The sequence below is a fragment of the Pieris napi genome, chromosome 7 (genome assembly GCF_905475465.1).
Source record: "Pieris napi chromosome 7, ilPieNapi1.2, whole genome shotgun sequence".
Classification (NCBI taxonomy): Eukaryota; Metazoa; Arthropoda; class Insecta; order Lepidoptera; family Pieridae; genus Pieris; species Pieris napi.
The window spans coordinates 1,813,998-1,831,909 of record NC_062240.1 but is presented as its reverse complement, the minus strand read 5'-3'; the positions used below and the strand labels follow the sequence as shown (position 1 = coordinate 1,831,909).

Below are 17,912 nucleotides of genomic sequence, written 5' to 3'. Positions count from 1 at the left end.
TTATTTAATTTCGGCAAAATTTCAATACCAGTACCAAATGTGACTACTGTCATATCATACGACGATCCACACAAAGTCCCTGATTACGATGATTGCTTGAGACAATAATCTTGATCTGACGGAATGTTTAAGTGGCATATAGCAGCCACTGACCGCACGCAATTGATACGTCCGCTGCGCGAGCGCAGTTGCCGAGGCAATTTCCTTATTTCTTTGAGTTCTGAAACTGTAGTCTTTACTCAATAATTAGTTAAATTGGTGAACCATCTCGTTAACAAAACACCTGAATCGACATCGTATGACGAAATATTAGAATTGCACTGCCTTCAAATTTTTGCATAGATTTAGATTCAAGATTAATGTTTCACTGTCCTTTGTTTCTTGAAATCAATCGTTTATCGGAAATTAAAGTGTTTTCTCACCATTTTATTATATTTAGGGTGACCAAGTATATTAAAAAATTGAAATTATTATATTATATTAAAGTGATAATGGGTTAGTTTTTTACTTTAGTTTTTATATGTATATAAATCCGTTTATAAATTAGCAGCGCTAATCGATTCCAAGGTCGTTATTACCACTGCAATTTTCTTTGGGTGCAGTTAATATATGGTTGCAAATGTAGCAAAAGAGACATACAAACATACATTTCGAATCTCTGTAAATCTATAAAAGGTCCTTTGATAGGATTTAAAGTTATTTAATATAAACATCTGTTTATTCATATGCGTTCTATTTATCTATCAAGTTTTTGAAAAAAAAATAAAAAAAAATTGTGACCATAAAAGTATGAAAGAGTATGGAGGCCAAACGGCATTTGTGGCACTGTAGGTTTTGAGTTCAATTTGCTGCGTATTGTTTCAGGGTTTCCAAAATATCTTACTTTTTTTTAAATCCGTATTGGCTATCATGTTTTTTAACATGAAAAATCGATTAATAAAAAATATTTTTTTTATTTATATTTGTCGATTATTTCCTATTTTTTTAATTTTAAAGTTTTATAATAATAACCCTTTACCACTTTCACGCACCGGAAAAAGTTATTTAAATAAAATATTTATATACTAACCTAACCTAACCAAACAATACGGATTTCTAAATCGTTATCAGATTTTTTGCCGCGGTGGCGTTAATACGTAAGTACCAGAAAGATTTACAGCTTATAACTAACTTACATACTAAATATAAAGTTCTTTTTTCGCCATTAAACAAATGGATTGGTTACAATGAAATCATTTTATTCTAACTATCTAAATCTATCTGCAATAAACTAACTAAAAAAAATCCGTTGTCTGTAAAGTCGGTTTACTGACGATAGTTGAACGTGACGTCATAAAAAAATATTGATGGGATGGTTGCATTTTAAAAAAAAAAAATTAATTTAATTTGTTTGATAGGTATTTTGTATGGATATAGAGAATTAGGTTCATGGAGATCACAATTGAATTGATCAAGTTACATTTATTTGTACGCATAAATACAATTATGTAAATTTTAAATGAAACGCCTCAGAGTGAGTTAACGCCTCAGAGCGAGGTAACGCCTCAGAGCGAGGTAACGCCGCATGAGTCATGTTTTTTCGTGCGTGCAGCCGGCTCCATCGAATTATAAGACGTTGTCACGTCAAAATCATTTGAAGAACACTTAGGGTAGTATAACTTATACAGTATACACTTCACATTAAAACTTATGATACACTATTTATTTCACTCACATGTCAGAGCTCTCCTTGCCGGCACCACACTTGACAGGAGTAATAACGCATAAATGTATCTGAACCACTTATTACTGAAAACACGATTCTGGTGGACTTAATTGTATGTATATCATTTTTGAATAATTCAAATTGCCCTTTTGAAAGTAGTCTGACGGGATAACTGTTGTTTCCAATGAGTCGTGTTTCATGTGTCAATTTTTTTTGACGTGATAACGTCTTTAAAATCGTTTTAGTCGGGTGACATGTTCAGAAACTTGTGTCACACCAAAACCTCACGAGCGCGATCGCAGGTATAACGAGAGAGAGACGGACCGATCTCCCGTCTCATCTCGAGCGCTGCCAGTCATTCCGTGAATGTATGAAGAAAAATGTATATCATAGTTGAATAAGTAAACTTGTCATTTTACACCCGAAATTTATCATCAAAAGTGTGAATAAAACGATAGATGTAATTTAAAATTTGAAAAAATTGTTATCTTCATTAATTCCTTACTTCCCAAAAACTTATATCACCAATAAGACGTTATCACGTAAACATCTCGATCGTAAACCTACTTTACAAACAACCAATATATTTTTTATTTGAAATAACTAAAGGAACAAAAATTTGATATGCCGCTAGTTTCCAACAATAAAATATGTCTTCCGGAAATTTGCATTAAAATCACCTATAAAGAACAATTACTTAATTAATTTACTAATTACAATCACCTATGGGCGATTTAAATTACTGACCCATTTAGGTCACTTATTTTAATCGTTTTTTATCAATTCACTTATTGCTAATGAATTATTAAAGGATTGTTGACCTTGTAGTGTAAGGTATATTTAAAGAAAACGTTTATTACTAGAAGGCTATTCAGTTTAACAATGTTTAAAGAATAATTATCAAACCACTTTCGTATTAATAAGCTTTGACAGTGACAGTAATGATGTTGATAGTAGTTGTCAAACTTTTGACGTTAACGTTATCATAATAGTCCTATGATCGAAAAGCAGGTTCGAAATCGATAAATTTTAGTGTTAACTGATATAATCTATACTATAATATTATAAAGAGGAAAGGTTTGATTTTTTGTTTGTTTGAAATGAATAGGCTCCGAAACTACTGGACCGATTTCAAAAATTCTTTCACCGTTGGCAAGCTACACTATTCCCGAGTGACATAGGCTATGTCTTCATAAAAATGTATGTTTTCATAAAAATTGGGGATGCTTACTAAAACTTGAATAATCTAACCCAAGTTGTAAAAAAATAAACAAAAAACTTCCTTCAATCGTGTGCGCTGCGAAAACTATTAATAATAGAACAAAATGATGTATTACAATTTTTCAGGACACATCACTATCTATAAAAAATGTCGCGACAGCATGTCTCTATCTTTTATAGTTACGTCACAATAAGCGTCCTTTTATTAATTTTTTTTTATTAAAATTCCACCGCTAGAAATGGCTCTTTATTCGTACCTATTACCAACGTTTCACATAAGCTACAATTTAATGGCATAACCACCAAAAAACTATGGTGAATTGGTGTTCTCCTGACTTTTCTCTTGAATAGTTTACTACTATGTAATATAACAAAAATCTTAGCCACAGCAACGCTTGGCCGAGTCTACTAGTATGATAATAAAAATAATAAAGCCCCATTTATTTCCTGAAACATTCATCCATCTTTACAGAACTTACACTTACAATTTTATAAAGAAATAATATTTTTTTTGTTCAAAGACCTTTTATAGAGTATAGGCCTCCTCCAACAGGCTCTATATCTCTCTATCTTGAGCATTTTTTCTTAATCTTCTCCACCAATTTCTTCAAGCTCGTCAGCCCACAGTGCAAGAGGGTGACCTCTCTTTCTTTTTCCTGATGGCCCTTTCCACCTTGTTAGCCTTTCTGTCCATTGCCATTGTTCATGCGAGCGGTGTAGTCTGCCCATTTCCACTTAAGTTTTTTGCAATGCATTGCATCAATAACTTTTGTTATATCTCACTTTTGCATTGTATCTTACTTCTGTACATATCTTGTCCTTTAGTTTTAAATTCAGTACAATACCTTCCATTCCTCGTAGACAAGTTCGTATTTTTCGTTTGTGTTCGAGTCCAATCCATGATTGAATACCGTAAGAAAGACATATACACGTGTCCTATACACATTCACTAAGAATGCCAACAATTTTCGTTAACAAAATCACCAGTATGTTGTACTCTGTAAAACTCTCACATAAAAAGGTCCTTAGGCCCTCAATAAGAAACATTTCTGATGATGTCAACTTAAGATGAACATTTTTTTTTAATTGACATCTTTCGACTACATAAAATCTTTGGCTACAAATCAGTACGACGACGTACTGAATCGAGCCATCAACGATATTATAGCTGCTAAGGAAATATACATCTATCGGCCCCGGCCCAAGGCCCAGAAGTCGGTGGTTCTCTTTGGAAGGAAGAGCAGCGTCTACCTTCCTACTTATCTATGACAATATGAATTCTTTTCCTACAATTTGAAACTTGTATTATACGCATTTAAATCGCATTAATTTTTTGCACAATACTGTTATGATTCTGTTCTAACAAATTTTACTTCAATGACTTTTAAGTTAAGGAAAATCATTGAATACATTTAAAGATAACCTTTAACAAAAAATTGATTGAAAATTGATTGCCCTCAATCAAAAATCTACGTAAGTTGCATATTGAAAATTCAAATTTTATTCAACAATTTAAATTTCACGTGTTAATTTTTAATCATTTATTGTTGTATACATATTTCTTATCTAAGTCTGAAGATTAAGCAGTTGATAATTCACACGTTATCATTCAATAATATTATTATTTAGTTGTAATAATGTTCAATGAATTAAACTCATCATGGTTTGAATCATGGAAGTTCTAAAGCCCATCCAGGATTTAGCCTTGTCGAGCAAGAATTTCCAGCGCGTCCCGTTTCACGCTTTTTACTTCCTGGTTTTAATAGAAATGAATTTAAATTTACACAAAGGTGTAATCAGTGTAACTTTTATCATACTTTCTTTTAGTTTATTCGCGTAAATAAAATTTCAAAGACGCAGTAGATTTAGCGAAATGCGTAGTTCAATAACTGCGTAGTGTATTGTCACAATATACATAATACATATATATGTAGAATATTAGATATGTATATTGTATAAGGCTGCCTACATACTGTAAAAATTAAAGGATTATTCTAACATCATTATTAAATGCCAAAGTTTTCATACACAGATAATTAAGGTGATATAAAAATATCGAAGAACATTTTTGTACCATATTCTTGCAATAAATTATTATTATTATAATAATGTTACATTAGAAAACCGCTGTGGTTTGTATAAATGTAACACTAGCAGTCTTGCTTAGGAACGCGACAAATGCATATAAATGTAGTTTTTCAACTTACTTTTTGTGTTGGTTGACGTTAGGCTGTCTAATAACTGACTGGCTAGTACTTTCATTAGCCGCGGTAGCAAATACCTCAGAGTTCTCTCGCCAAAGACGTTGTTTGGTCTCGATGTACAGAGGCGAACTTGCGTTACCGCTCGGGTCTGTACGTCATGCTCAACTTGTTTTCTTATGTCATCTCGAACTTGTCGGCTTGACGTATAAAATATTGTAGTATATTAGACAGGTAGGTAGACGACTCCTACGCATCTATGCTTTTCTTTCAGAAATCCTGTCCAGTTCATGCATAACCAAGCGTTTAACTTCTAATTAATTTGCTATATTTGTTTTAAAATAAGTGTTGTTTGATGATTTGCTATTTTAAAAGAGTACCGAGAGATTTTTACGCCGGCTTTTTCTCTCGGCCTACACCCTCTGTCTTCTTTGCCGATGAGTAGGGATGTCTACCTATTCAAATTTAATGACGTGGAATATGTAATACCTGTATCTTATGTTCCATAAAAGACATATTTTATTTTATTTTTATTTATTTTAGCAGACACTTTCTAAATTAAAAAAATATATGTAATTCATTGCTTATTTTGTGCCGATGTGTTTTGCTTGACCGATAATTACCGCCATTACAAAATGACTCAATACAAATAAATAAATACATATATAACTTCTGAAACGTTATTTCAATAAAACACTTCGATGTGTCCAAAACCCCTTACACGTGTTCATTTAGATATATTAAGACACAACTTCTGTTGAAAACAAAGATGAATCAGCCATTGATGTGTTTGCTTATCAAGGTCGCACTATGGTGTAATACACATATGATTTATAATTATAATAATAATAATGCTAATAATAGCTCATCACACATCTCTTGGAATTACAGATTATTATAATGTAATATCGTAGACAAATATTTCAGTACTAGCTTAGAGGTCTGAGTTTTTGTCTCGAATAGGCGTGATCTGCGTAACAATTTTGTATGGGAATGGTGATATCATCTTAATGTATATAAATTACGCGTCACGTTGTTTGTCCGCTATGGACTCCTAAACTACTAAACCGATTTCAATCAAATTTTCACACCGTGTGCAGTTTGATCTAACTTAAAAGATAGGATAGCTTACATGTAACTAACTGTACGTGTGTATGTCACTGAACTCCTCTTAAACAGCTTGACCGATTTGAATGATTTTTTTTTTGTATGCATTTGGGTGGAGCCCTGGATGGTTTAGATTCACAAATTAGCCCGGCAGATGGCGCTGCAGTCGGTACTTGCATACTTTGTTTAATATACTAATCGCTTGAAATATCAGGCAGGACAACGTCTGTCAGGTCCGCTAGTACATATACATATATATATAATACATGCATACGCTGTAATTTTTTTGTTAATAGGTCATGGAGCTAAAGGGGCTTAGTCAAGATGCCTTTGTATGAAACTTTGTCGCGTTTTGACATCTTGACTAAGCCCCCAGGTGGGTTGTGTCTATAGCTTACCGGACTCTCTGATTACCAGAGTACATAACCTTGTGGAGTTTTCCATTGCTAACAAAAAAAAAAATATTTTGAAATAATTCTTTTAAACTTTAACTTTTAAAATATTACGGTTTAAATAACTTAAATATATTTACTTAAGATAATGCAAAAAACACCAATCCTTGACACAGATATACTGACAAGTTGTCGTTTTATAAAATTTGTTTTTTAACTTACTTTTTTAATTAAAAATGCTCATTACATTAATAACAATTAGCTTCGCAATCGATGTTAAGATAAGTGTCTTTAAGTTTATTTAGGCGGCAATTCAAACAGCTTTTTGTTATTAATAAAATATTAGAGCTTATGTATTTAATTATTAAAAGCATGACCCCGTATTTTCTTTCTTCTTATTTCATCATGCCTACTGCTGATAGAGGACAAATCTTTGTTTTTTTTATATTTTTTATTATGAATTAACTATTAATTACTTAAAGATGTCATGTGGGACATAGTGTAATGGTTGCAGCTCCTTACAAACATTTTGTAAAAAAAAAACTTGCCGATTAAAAAGAGTGGCGGAGAGTTTATTGCCAGTTCTTCTCGTCCGTTCTAGGCCCTTGATTTGAGAACTGGCAGTAAATGTAAAATTAGAAGCATTTATTATGTATTTCTTTATTGACGATCATATAATAAGTGTACATTGTGTTACAAATGATTTTAAATTCTTTCAAACCGAATGAAAATATATTATGCCCGGGGTTCTCGACCTTGTCATCGTGCGTTCGAATACTGCGTACTCTTTTTAAGTGCACAGTCGCTAATTAAATATTAAAGTTGTCACCTCGTTCTTTGCTCAACGAATAAGTATCGCAATACAGCGGGGAAATGCTGCCAGCGTTAAAGTTACCACAAGGGTACTAAACCTTTTAAATTTGTATTAATTTTCCATTTATCTCATTATTATTCTTGTTATTATTATTTCTATGTACGTAAAGTAAATACTGTATACTAAATACTTATATATTCATGGATTAACGGTGAAATTTAAGCTCGACGAGTCTGGCGAGAAAAATCATCAAAAAACAAACCTGATTTGATTCATAAATTTGATAGAAATTACGTGATTTCCCCAAGGCACACCACTTAATATAAGTGAAGTACCACTTATTATAAGTGAGTAAAAATTGTATATTATAAATTGTAATCAGAATTTCTTATTCTAATTCAAAGAAGCATACACGTAACCTTTAGATAGGGTTTTAAAAGGCCGGCAACGCACTGGCGAGCCCTCTGGCATTGAGAGTGTCCATGGGCGGCGGTATCACTTAACATTTCATTTTCATTATTATTACTCTATGTAGGTTAAGAAAATTGTAAATACTGTACCTATACATAAATTTAATATAATTTGGCATTCTAGTGGTAATTTATTAATGTAAAAATCGTAACAGTCTGATCGCATTTCAGCTAGAAAGAGATCTATTACATATATTATATGCTCATACATTTTTAATATAGACGCTTAGACTATCTTGTGTGAATTTCCACAACGGGGAAGCAATTTCTTTCAGGATCGGTTTACTCATAGAAATGGAACTAAAACCTCCTAATCAACAAATACATACTTATATTTATAATCTAATATCATTTGATAAAAACCAATTTTGTGCTAATCTACATACAATGATTTCATGAATTATGAACGCAAATTAAATATTTACTTCACATATTTTAATATATTTGACTTAATTGTAATACGTCGATTTAAAAATAAAATAAATCAGTGGCGCTACAACCTTTTTAGGTCTGGCCCTCACATTTCTGTATCTGTTCCATGATCATTTATCAATCTACTAAGCAAGTAGGTGATCAGCGTCCAGTGCCTGACACACGCCGACGACTTTTTGGGGGTGTTGGTTTCCTCACGATGTTTTCCTTCACCGTTCGAGCGAATGTTAAATGCGCACACAGAAAGAAAGTACTTTGGCACAGCCGGGGATCGAACCCAATTCAGAGTTGAGAGTCGCACGCTGAAGCCACTACGCCAACAGTGCTCTACATATAATAATCGATTTACGAATATTGTAATATTTATAACTACACTTTTTAAACCATAAATTACACAATTTTATAAGTACTATAAAATAAAAATAATAATGAAAATTACTTATCTTTCTTTAAATTTAAATTGTAAACAAATGATAACAGACTAGGCCTAGAGCATCTGGACTTTTGTGTTTACCACACACACACAAAGTGCTTCCCATACGGCATAATTCCAGGCATCACTGTCATGGTGATGATCACGTATATTATATCAATTTTTGTCCTTTATTTGACAGCTGTCAATCTCGTCTGCAATTACACACCGGTCCATGTGAAATAGTCACAGTTCGCTACGCCTCAATGACATTATAAATAACTTAGCAATGTTCAGTTTGCGTCGCCACATCAAGTTTTAATATGTATATAAAGGACTGTAAAAAAAGGCATATTTTGATTTCCTGGAAACATTAAATACGTGTGGTTTTTATTTTTAACAAAATAGGCTACCATTATAGATAGTATCTAAGTCTTAAGTACCATCTACTGCAATGCGGTAACTACATTTACTACAATTTACATTCATACCACATACACATAGAACAAAATATCACAACATTAAACAATGTTATTAAAATATTTACAAAAAGACTACTATTTCTTACATTATAGGAAATGACATTTTGTTAAATACATGTCTTCACTGAGACATCATGGAACTTTACGATCTAGCCTAACTTAAGACTAATAAGTAATATTAGTCTAACCTTTTTGATTTTAAATATCTAAAGGCGGCAAAAAAAAACTGAAAGAGCGGGTCTCGCGAGGAATTGCGCCCCGGCTCGCCCATGAATATTGTAAATAAAAATATTACCGATTTAGCCGGGGCGTCATTCGTGACCTAGTGTATTGTAATTAATATATTGTATCTTTTTAGTAAAAGTTTAAGAAAAAAAAAAAAGTCCCTGGACACAATGGCAGGGGAGTAGAGTACTTATATAATTTAAAAAAAAATCTTTTTGATTATTGGGGCCACGTCCTCCACATTAAGGTCCCGATGGAGGTCCTTATTGTGAATGTACAAGGGAGCATTGACTATTGCCACACTTGGTAACCAAGTCCGGAAGCAGATAGTTCACTCAACGAACCATTAAAAACGATAAAACGACGAAAAGATTTACATATAATATGCGGTTCATTAATTATTTCCATAAATTTTGTAGTGTCCAAACTGATTACTCTGTTCGTGGATTCTGGATTAATTAGAAGTTGTTTTTTTTTAAGTCCGCTCGTTGCGTCATTTACTGGAATGTATAAATTTGTAATTACAAACGGTTAAGGTTAAGTAATATTTACGTATACGTTACATTAATACAAAAACTTAACTAAGAACATAATATCATCTTAAAAACAAAACAGAAAACCTAAAGCTTTTTATAACAAATTATGAATAATGCTTGCGTATAGCTATAATGGCAAACAAATCTTTCCTTGTCTTCGTATTGTAGGAACTTTTTAAGTTTTCTTAATATTAAAAAAACATGACAAAATATCGCTAATTAATGCCTCAAGCATGCCATATTAAAAGCATTATGATAACCCCACCCCGCAAATAGCGACAAGGCTGATTATTTACATAATCAATGCATTCACAAGATAAGACTGTCGCCGTACCATTAGTTCACGATTGAATCTTTCGACGGACTAATCGATGACATGGCAAAGTATCAATAACAATCTTTATACACCACAAAAATTACTACTATTTGAAACGCGTTTAACTTTTACTTCATAAGACGACATCTAATTACACTTTTTTACCTAACAGAAAAAAAAGGGTAAATCCAGAGCAAACGGCGTATTGGTAGAAGGAAGAAATCATGGCTTTCCAACGTTAGGGAGTGGACGGGTGTTGCGACTGCGGAAGAGTTTCGATTACTTTCGTAAAATATCAAAATGAATTTGTTATACTCGTATATCAAAGGTATGCGTGCGTTTCAGTAGAGACTTAGGGTAAGATTCAGAAACGACCGGAACGTCAAAAATGCTTTCAATTTCGACATACGGGCATTATTTATTGCCTGTTCTTTCCTTCCGTTCTACGCCCTTGATTTGAGAACTGGCAGTAAATGTAAAATTAGTAGCACTTCATTTATATATTAAATATATAGTATTGTATGGAATAATTGCGACGCTCAGCTCACAAGCCATTGTGCTTGGCCACAACTGTGCGTCGCGAGGATTGTTTAGGAAGACCACGTTTTCTTTTGCCTTGAGAAGCCTAATCTTCTAATAGTGGGTCCGATCCGCTTCCGACTTAAGATCTGGTGCCCAAATGATGGCTCCCAGCACCGTTTGTGTAGTTCTTCATGTTCTCCGGCCAGAAGGTTCTCAACATCTCTCACAGGCATCGGATGAACAGAGAACTGGATTCGTTGCGTGTTGGTGACACTATACGCGTATCTATATCCAAAAACTGAAACCTAACACTACAAATAATCAATTTCCATATAATCAACCTACGAACCTTGAAGTGAAGCTTCAACCTAAAAAAACACAGCGCACGGAAGGAGTTCGTAAACCCATAGTAAGGAATATTTGACAGAACTGAAACTATAATACATTATTCATAATCCAACCAGTTTTGTCACTTTGTCGCGCGTCATTTTTTCAACACTCATTAGACATTATTGTTATTTTAAATATTTTATTTGCAATTCAAATAATGCGTAGTATTTTTTGCAGATTTAGTTTACCCACGTACCCACGCATGTAACATGGCTAACAAAGAGCGTTCAGGTCTATCCAGGATCCGTAAAACTATAAGTGCGTTGCCGTTCTTTTGGACCTAGTAATCAGACCTTTAGACAATTGACCACCCCGCAACATAAGCTGTCGTAGGAGACGCCTTTGCGCTAATCGTGAGAAAAAGCCCATTTCGGCCGAGCTACTCTCGCCAAAACTGAGCTGTCTAGGCCCGCAAACAACGTGATTCCATTTAAAACAAATGGCTCCAGACTCTTTTTTGGAGAATTGTAGGATGTTACTGCGAGGATCTCACTGGTAGCCAATTTTGCAAATTTTTACATGAAAATGACTTGACTTAGTCGATAAATCAAGCTCGCTAAGCTGATTTATCGCCTGGTAATAGATTCATAGCCTCAAATAAATTATTTTGTCATTTTTGTTTCACTTGATAAATTAAATTGACAACGTTTATCTATTTTACCGTTCCAGATGGCAAACATGAACTTTTCTTCATTTATGCTTTCATTGTAACTTACAATATCACATATTTGATCCAAATTATAAACTTGATACCGCGTTCTCTATTTTAGTATATACCATGCTTGTTTATGTGTGGTTTATATTCTTAAAAACTTGTTTTTGACTGACAAGAAATTCCTAAATCGCATGTTATGTACTATATATGTATTATGTACTATATAACGTACTACCCGATTTCCTCATGATTTTTAAGCAATCAACAAAGCTGTAACAGCTTGCTTGCATAATTGTAATGTGTATAGCGCTGTTAAAAAATATAAAAGTAATACTTAATACCTTTAAAAATATAATATAATAACTAAAATATATTACTTATTAAAATTAGGCAGCGTTCCCCCTTTGAATAGCTAGACTAATTCTTTTCCGATGTAGCTGCAAGCTCTTCGGTCTCCTGTGATGTCGACTAACTTTTTAGCTATTTCCTTAAAAGGCCTTATAGCGCTCGGATCCCACGGACTAAGGGTCTCGACAATGAATGGGACAAAATCATATTCGGAGCTTAGATCCTTGTATTTGCATGCTTTAGCTTTTTGTAGTTTATGCTTTTAATGTTTATTAAGTGTTAAATATTGCAAAAATAGGTTAAAGAAAACGGCAATTTTGAAGTGTCGATTAGATATAGGTATTTTTGATATTATAATTAAATTAATTACACAAATATGTTTTGAACGAGGAAATACATATGATTTAAATTTTCTCTGTGCCTCTTTTATTCTCTGAGAAACACTCATGCCTTAATGCCATGCCACAATTTTGCATCTGTTCTGTTTATTTTGGTTACAATAATAGTACAACTTCTGTTAACTAGATTAGCTTTAATGACAATCATTTGAAATTGCCTAAGTGTGAATTATTAGAGCGAGTCTATGCCCTTCTAAGATATTGATATGTAATGTAGATTATTTTCAATGATACACCAAATAATCGTTATGGGACATGGAGTAAACATGTATTGTGTATTATTATTGTATTGTGTATATTCAGATTAAAAAAATATAGAACCTTAATCTAAAAAAAATATTAATAAAACAAACTAAAGCTAATCTCACGGATTCAATACATACATACAGTCGCAAACATATATAAATAATTAAAAATAATAATATTAACCATCCTTAGGAACCATTACTATTAGTGAATCAAAAATTGTGTTTAGGCACGCAACTGGGATACTTTTTTATATAATGTGAAATCATTTTGTTCGAGGTATACACGAATATGCTATTCGGTTCGAGCTAATGTTAAATGCGCACATAGAAAGAAAGTCCATTGGTGCACAGGAATCGAACCTATGATAAGGGATGTGAGTCGCACGCTGAAGCCACTAGGCCCGCCCACACTGCTCATTTGAATTGAAAAGTTTTTTTAATTTCCTGTTTTATTTAGTATGAGTAGGTTGTAATTATAAATTTTAATCACGCAGTTTCACGTATTGAAAATTACTATATTTATTCAACCAGTCCCCTTTTGGAGTATATTAAAATTGAAAAATAATATAAAATAACCTTTAAAAGGTTAAACAAACATAGGTAACAAGGAAATGATTTACAAAAATGTCCTTAAAAATGTACAATTGTTGCGACATATTTTTGATTTTTACAATAAATAGAACCTGAATTCACTTGCGTCTTTCACTTCGTTCTTTAAATAGTTCGTTATGTCTTATAAAGGATTAACACATTTATGATAGCGTTTATCATGCCCGGGCGCAAGTGTGCTTCGGACGTCGAATCGCGCGCACGTTTTGCTTCAATAATGAATTGTTAACTTGTGTTTATCGTGTTATCTATGGAATGTTTTTGTGACACTGTGTGAGAACAAGATTCAAAATTGACTACTTTAAAGGTACGTTTTAATATTCTGGATAAGGTACAATGTTATATTAAAAATAGTTATAAGATAGTAAACATTTAAAAAAATATTTTCACCACACGACATTAAAATACTCAAGGATGACGCGAGTTCAATTAAATAGTAATAATGTTCATTTGTCATTTACAACTAACTTCTTGATTTTAATCAATTCAAAACAATTTAAAACTTCGTTTCGAAATCGAAATAATACGTTTACGTAAGTTTTATTAGAAAAGTAATTCAAAGATACTGTAGCTTCATATTATTACGAAATCGTAATAATTTTTTATTTGATTAAAAGACAAATTTATTTTGAGTTAAGCGTGAAAATTTTCACGTGACTATATCGTGAATAAAACCAAAGACAACGTACGTAGTTTGCTTTAATTGTCTTTGATAAAATATAAAGTGGCATTAAAATATCAATAACGATAATGCTATATTGTAATTAATGTAAATCAGTACATAATATTATAAAATTGTGTATTTTTGTGACGATTTAACTAAAAAAAATTGTCTTGTATTTTTTATATAACAAGTTAAGTTAAGTAATACCGCCCATGGACACTCACATTGCCAGAAGGCTCACTCTCACTCTCTTTTCTTGAACTAACACTCTTTTTAATCGCTAAGTTTTGAGTCATACAAATTGTTTGAACTGGAGCAAATCAATCCCAAGGATTAGGATCATTTAAGTATTCGTCAAATTTATAAAAAGATTTATCTGAGATCGTAGGTTCAATCTCCGGCTGTGCAGCAGTGGTCTTTCGGTCTATGTACATTGTACGTATTCAACTCAGCTTTAGACCCTAATATGTCGACGGCATAGAAGGCTGATCACTTACTTGTCTATTAATAAATGATCACGAAATAGATACAGAAATCTGAGGCAGACCTAAAGTAGCTCTTTTAAAAGGCGCCACATTTTTTTGAAATGTATTTAACATGTATACAATTAGTAAAAAAACTTCAAATATCTTAATTTCTATTTTTAATTATAAAACTACCAGTTAAAAATTAAGTATAATAATATCTGAAGAGTTTAGTGAATAATTTTAGTATTTAACCAGCATTGATCAGCAAGTTCTTATTAAAAGCGATATATGTCACATCAGAGTCACACCGTAGGGTATATATTATATTAATGAAATACAACCATATCATATAAGAACTCAACCATAAGCGATTAGTTGTTACTCTAGTCTGTAGAAATGACAATTGATAAGAAAAATTAATGCGCATAGGGCACTAGGCAGATATATTTCTGTCATCTTGACTGAGAATAGGCTCTCTCTTATCTTAACACCTAATACGTATGTTTTATAAGTGTAGCATGTCATTAAACGCTCGAACCCAATAACATATCTCTATCCATTTTTGATGCAATCCAAATATTGAAACAATAAAGCTACGGTTTCCTAGAAAAGCTGTGCCGTTGACTAACGGCCGTCGTTTTACGGTTGTTAATAACGGCCGTCTTTACGGTGGCTGTGGTTTCCTAGAAAGTAGTGCGACTATATTTTTGAAGTGTTTTTTTCCAATTTTAATTCCAATTTCGTTCCACAAATTTTGCTTCATCTGAGCTTGTCTGTACTCTTTGGATTGGATAGTGCGCAAAGCTTCATTATTTTTAACAAAATCAATTAATTGTTAATCATTTTCGCTCGTCCAAGTCATTGTATTAATTAAATATGCGCACCGCTACACGCGAACTACTGTTTATCATCGCTATGACGGCCGTCATGCAAATGACAGAACCGCTATTTGACGTTACGGTGACACTCAACGTTCTCTAGATAACAAGACAGCGTATGGGTGACGTCACCCGTTACATTACGGCCGTTATATAACGGCACCGCTTTTCTAGCAAACCGTAGCTTAACCAATCGACGGATTGTAATAGCCATCTGTCAATATAAACTATCCATGGGAGATCGTATCGGTGTCTGTGGATAGACCTTTGTATGAAAATGACAGTTGACGAAAGCACGATTTCAACACTTAATTATTCAGATTTTAACTTACACCAGTTTTTTAAATAAAAAACTATTATTATATTAAATAAATATAATATTATATTATTATATTTAAACATACACTTGTATATTTTAATGTTTTTATACGGTTATATATAACTTCTAATATATATTTACTTCGTAGGGTTTGGTTATTGGGATCCAGATAGGGGATCGATTGAAAACAATCTAAGATTGTGCATTAATTATTAGTTCCGGGCGTAAGGCAATTAATTAAAAACGATATTTGACTAATTCATTCAGTATTAATAGTTCATAATTAACATAAATTCTGACTTCTTTTAATTTGTCCTATTTTTTTCCCAATACATATGAATGGTGGACTAGTGTACAAATAAATTAATGTTAACGAATCCAATTAATTAATTTTAACGATCAAGATCGATCAGAAACAATCGAAAAAATATTTATATTGGAATGTCACAATGTAGAACGCAAAAAATTCAGTGCTATTTAAATTTGAAGCGATGTCAATGAGTTCTCATTTCCGTTGTCGTATATATGTTTTATCTGGTGTTAAATGATATGGATGGATTTACACAATGCCAAATCCCCGCGAGAGCGTTGAGGGCCTTTTAAGAATTGGTACGTTTTTTTTCGTCATGGAATTATTATTTGTAGAACTGCCCACTGAAGTATTTCCGAACTAATTCGACTTAGGGTCCTTAAAAGGCCGACAACCTGTATATCAGGCCTGTCCTGTCCGTTTGCCCCCTCTTATATAAAAATGCCCCCTGCGCCTGACACGTTGATTTTGTAACAGTCGTACCGAGTTTAATGTAATGTATCGCTTAATGTCCCCTGGTGTCAAGCCTTGAAGAGTTAATAAAGCCTTTCCGGCTGCCTTTGGCTCATTTATAGGTCCGTTACCACGTCTATTTAGGTTTTCTTGTGCATAAAAAGTAAGAAAAATACACTAATCCATATATTACATGTAAAGGTGTTGCCATTCTTCGATGTACAACACGTAAACGATACGAGTCGTAACCAGAACAGACGTAAAGCAATAAGTATTTTAAAATCCATAAATCACATATGATTTAACTTGTTAAACAATTTTTAATATGACGCTTCTATATCGTGTATTTCTTTTATTTTCTCTTGCGATGTGTCTAGAGAAAAGAGAGTTTTTAGAATCCAAGCTAATCAAATCTCTATTTCTACGACAAGCAAACCGAAAACTGGCTAGACGTATACAATAACATGTTGTAAAGCGTAGACATTAATTGATAAGTGTAGTCATTAATATTATAATATGTACGAACGAACTGCATAAATTATGTATTTGATTAAAATTGTAGACTCATTAAAAAAATATTTATTTCATATGAACTATGTATATAATATGTTGCCGTGAAATTTTAAATACTGTACGAGCCGTATTAATTCAAAATTTCATCACCATTGAGGGTCCAGGGTCCGCACCAGGGTCCGCTTCAAAAGACACTTTCTTTTGCGAACTAGCGAACTGTGGAATCGACTCCCTGTCGGTCATCCCTGGGAGTTACGACCTTCAATTGTTTAAAGAAAGAGTCCAATCTCAAAGGCCGGCAATGCACCCACTAAAATTTGTGTCCATGGGCATCCTGGACATTCTGCAGGCCCGGCTAGGAAATATTCAAATACAATTATTTAAATTCTTCAATAGGTAACGAGTTGTTTATATTAAGTTAATTTTATATCAGTTTAAGTTAAACAGACGATTCCAAATATAGTCAATAAAAAACTAGTTTCTCAGTTTGAGGCACTGGTAAATAAGCAAAGTGCGTTTTAATATTAATGTTTACTATAAACTTAAACGCGGAAATAAACTACCAAAATAACTTTGCATCATTTAATATTATTCTTACTAATAATTAAATAAATAATTTTCTTATTTATTTATAAATAATTTTCTTATTTATTTATAAATAATTTTCTTATTTATTTATAAATAATTTTCTTATTTATTTATAATACAGCATAATATATTATGTCTTACTAGGGGCGTTTGAAAAAGGCAACTCGTTGCTGCTCCTTACATAAAGCACACTTTACAAAATGAAACTTGTAGTTAACTTTGGGGCACTATAGGGGG

General features: G+C 32.7%; 2 protein-coding genes across 4 annotated transcripts in view; one reads left to right on the top strand and one right to left on the bottom strand.

Moving 5' to 3' along the window:
• Positions 1-5,263, bottom strand: part of LOC125050806 (protein croquemort-like) — a 52,735-nt gene extending 47,472 nt beyond the window's left edge. Inside the window, exon 1 of the mRNA XM_047650831.1 lies at positions 5,134-5,263. The gene's annotated coding sequence lies outside the window, so the exon portion shown is untranslated. The remainder of the gene's footprint in view (positions 1-5,133) is intronic.
• The window catches only part of LOC125050805 (protein peste-like), a 62,086-nt gene that overhangs the window by 5,663 nt on the left and 38,511 nt on the right, over positions 1-17,912 (top strand). For 2 of the 3 annotated variants that reach the window (XM_047650827.1, XM_047650829.1), the window contains exon 1: positions 13,634-13,790. The exons of the other annotated variant lie outside the window; for it this stretch is intronic. The gene's annotated coding sequence lies outside the window, so the exon portion shown is untranslated. Of the gene's footprint in view, positions 1-13,633; positions 13,791-17,912 lie in introns of those variants that run through there. 3 annotated transcript variants of the gene reach the window in all.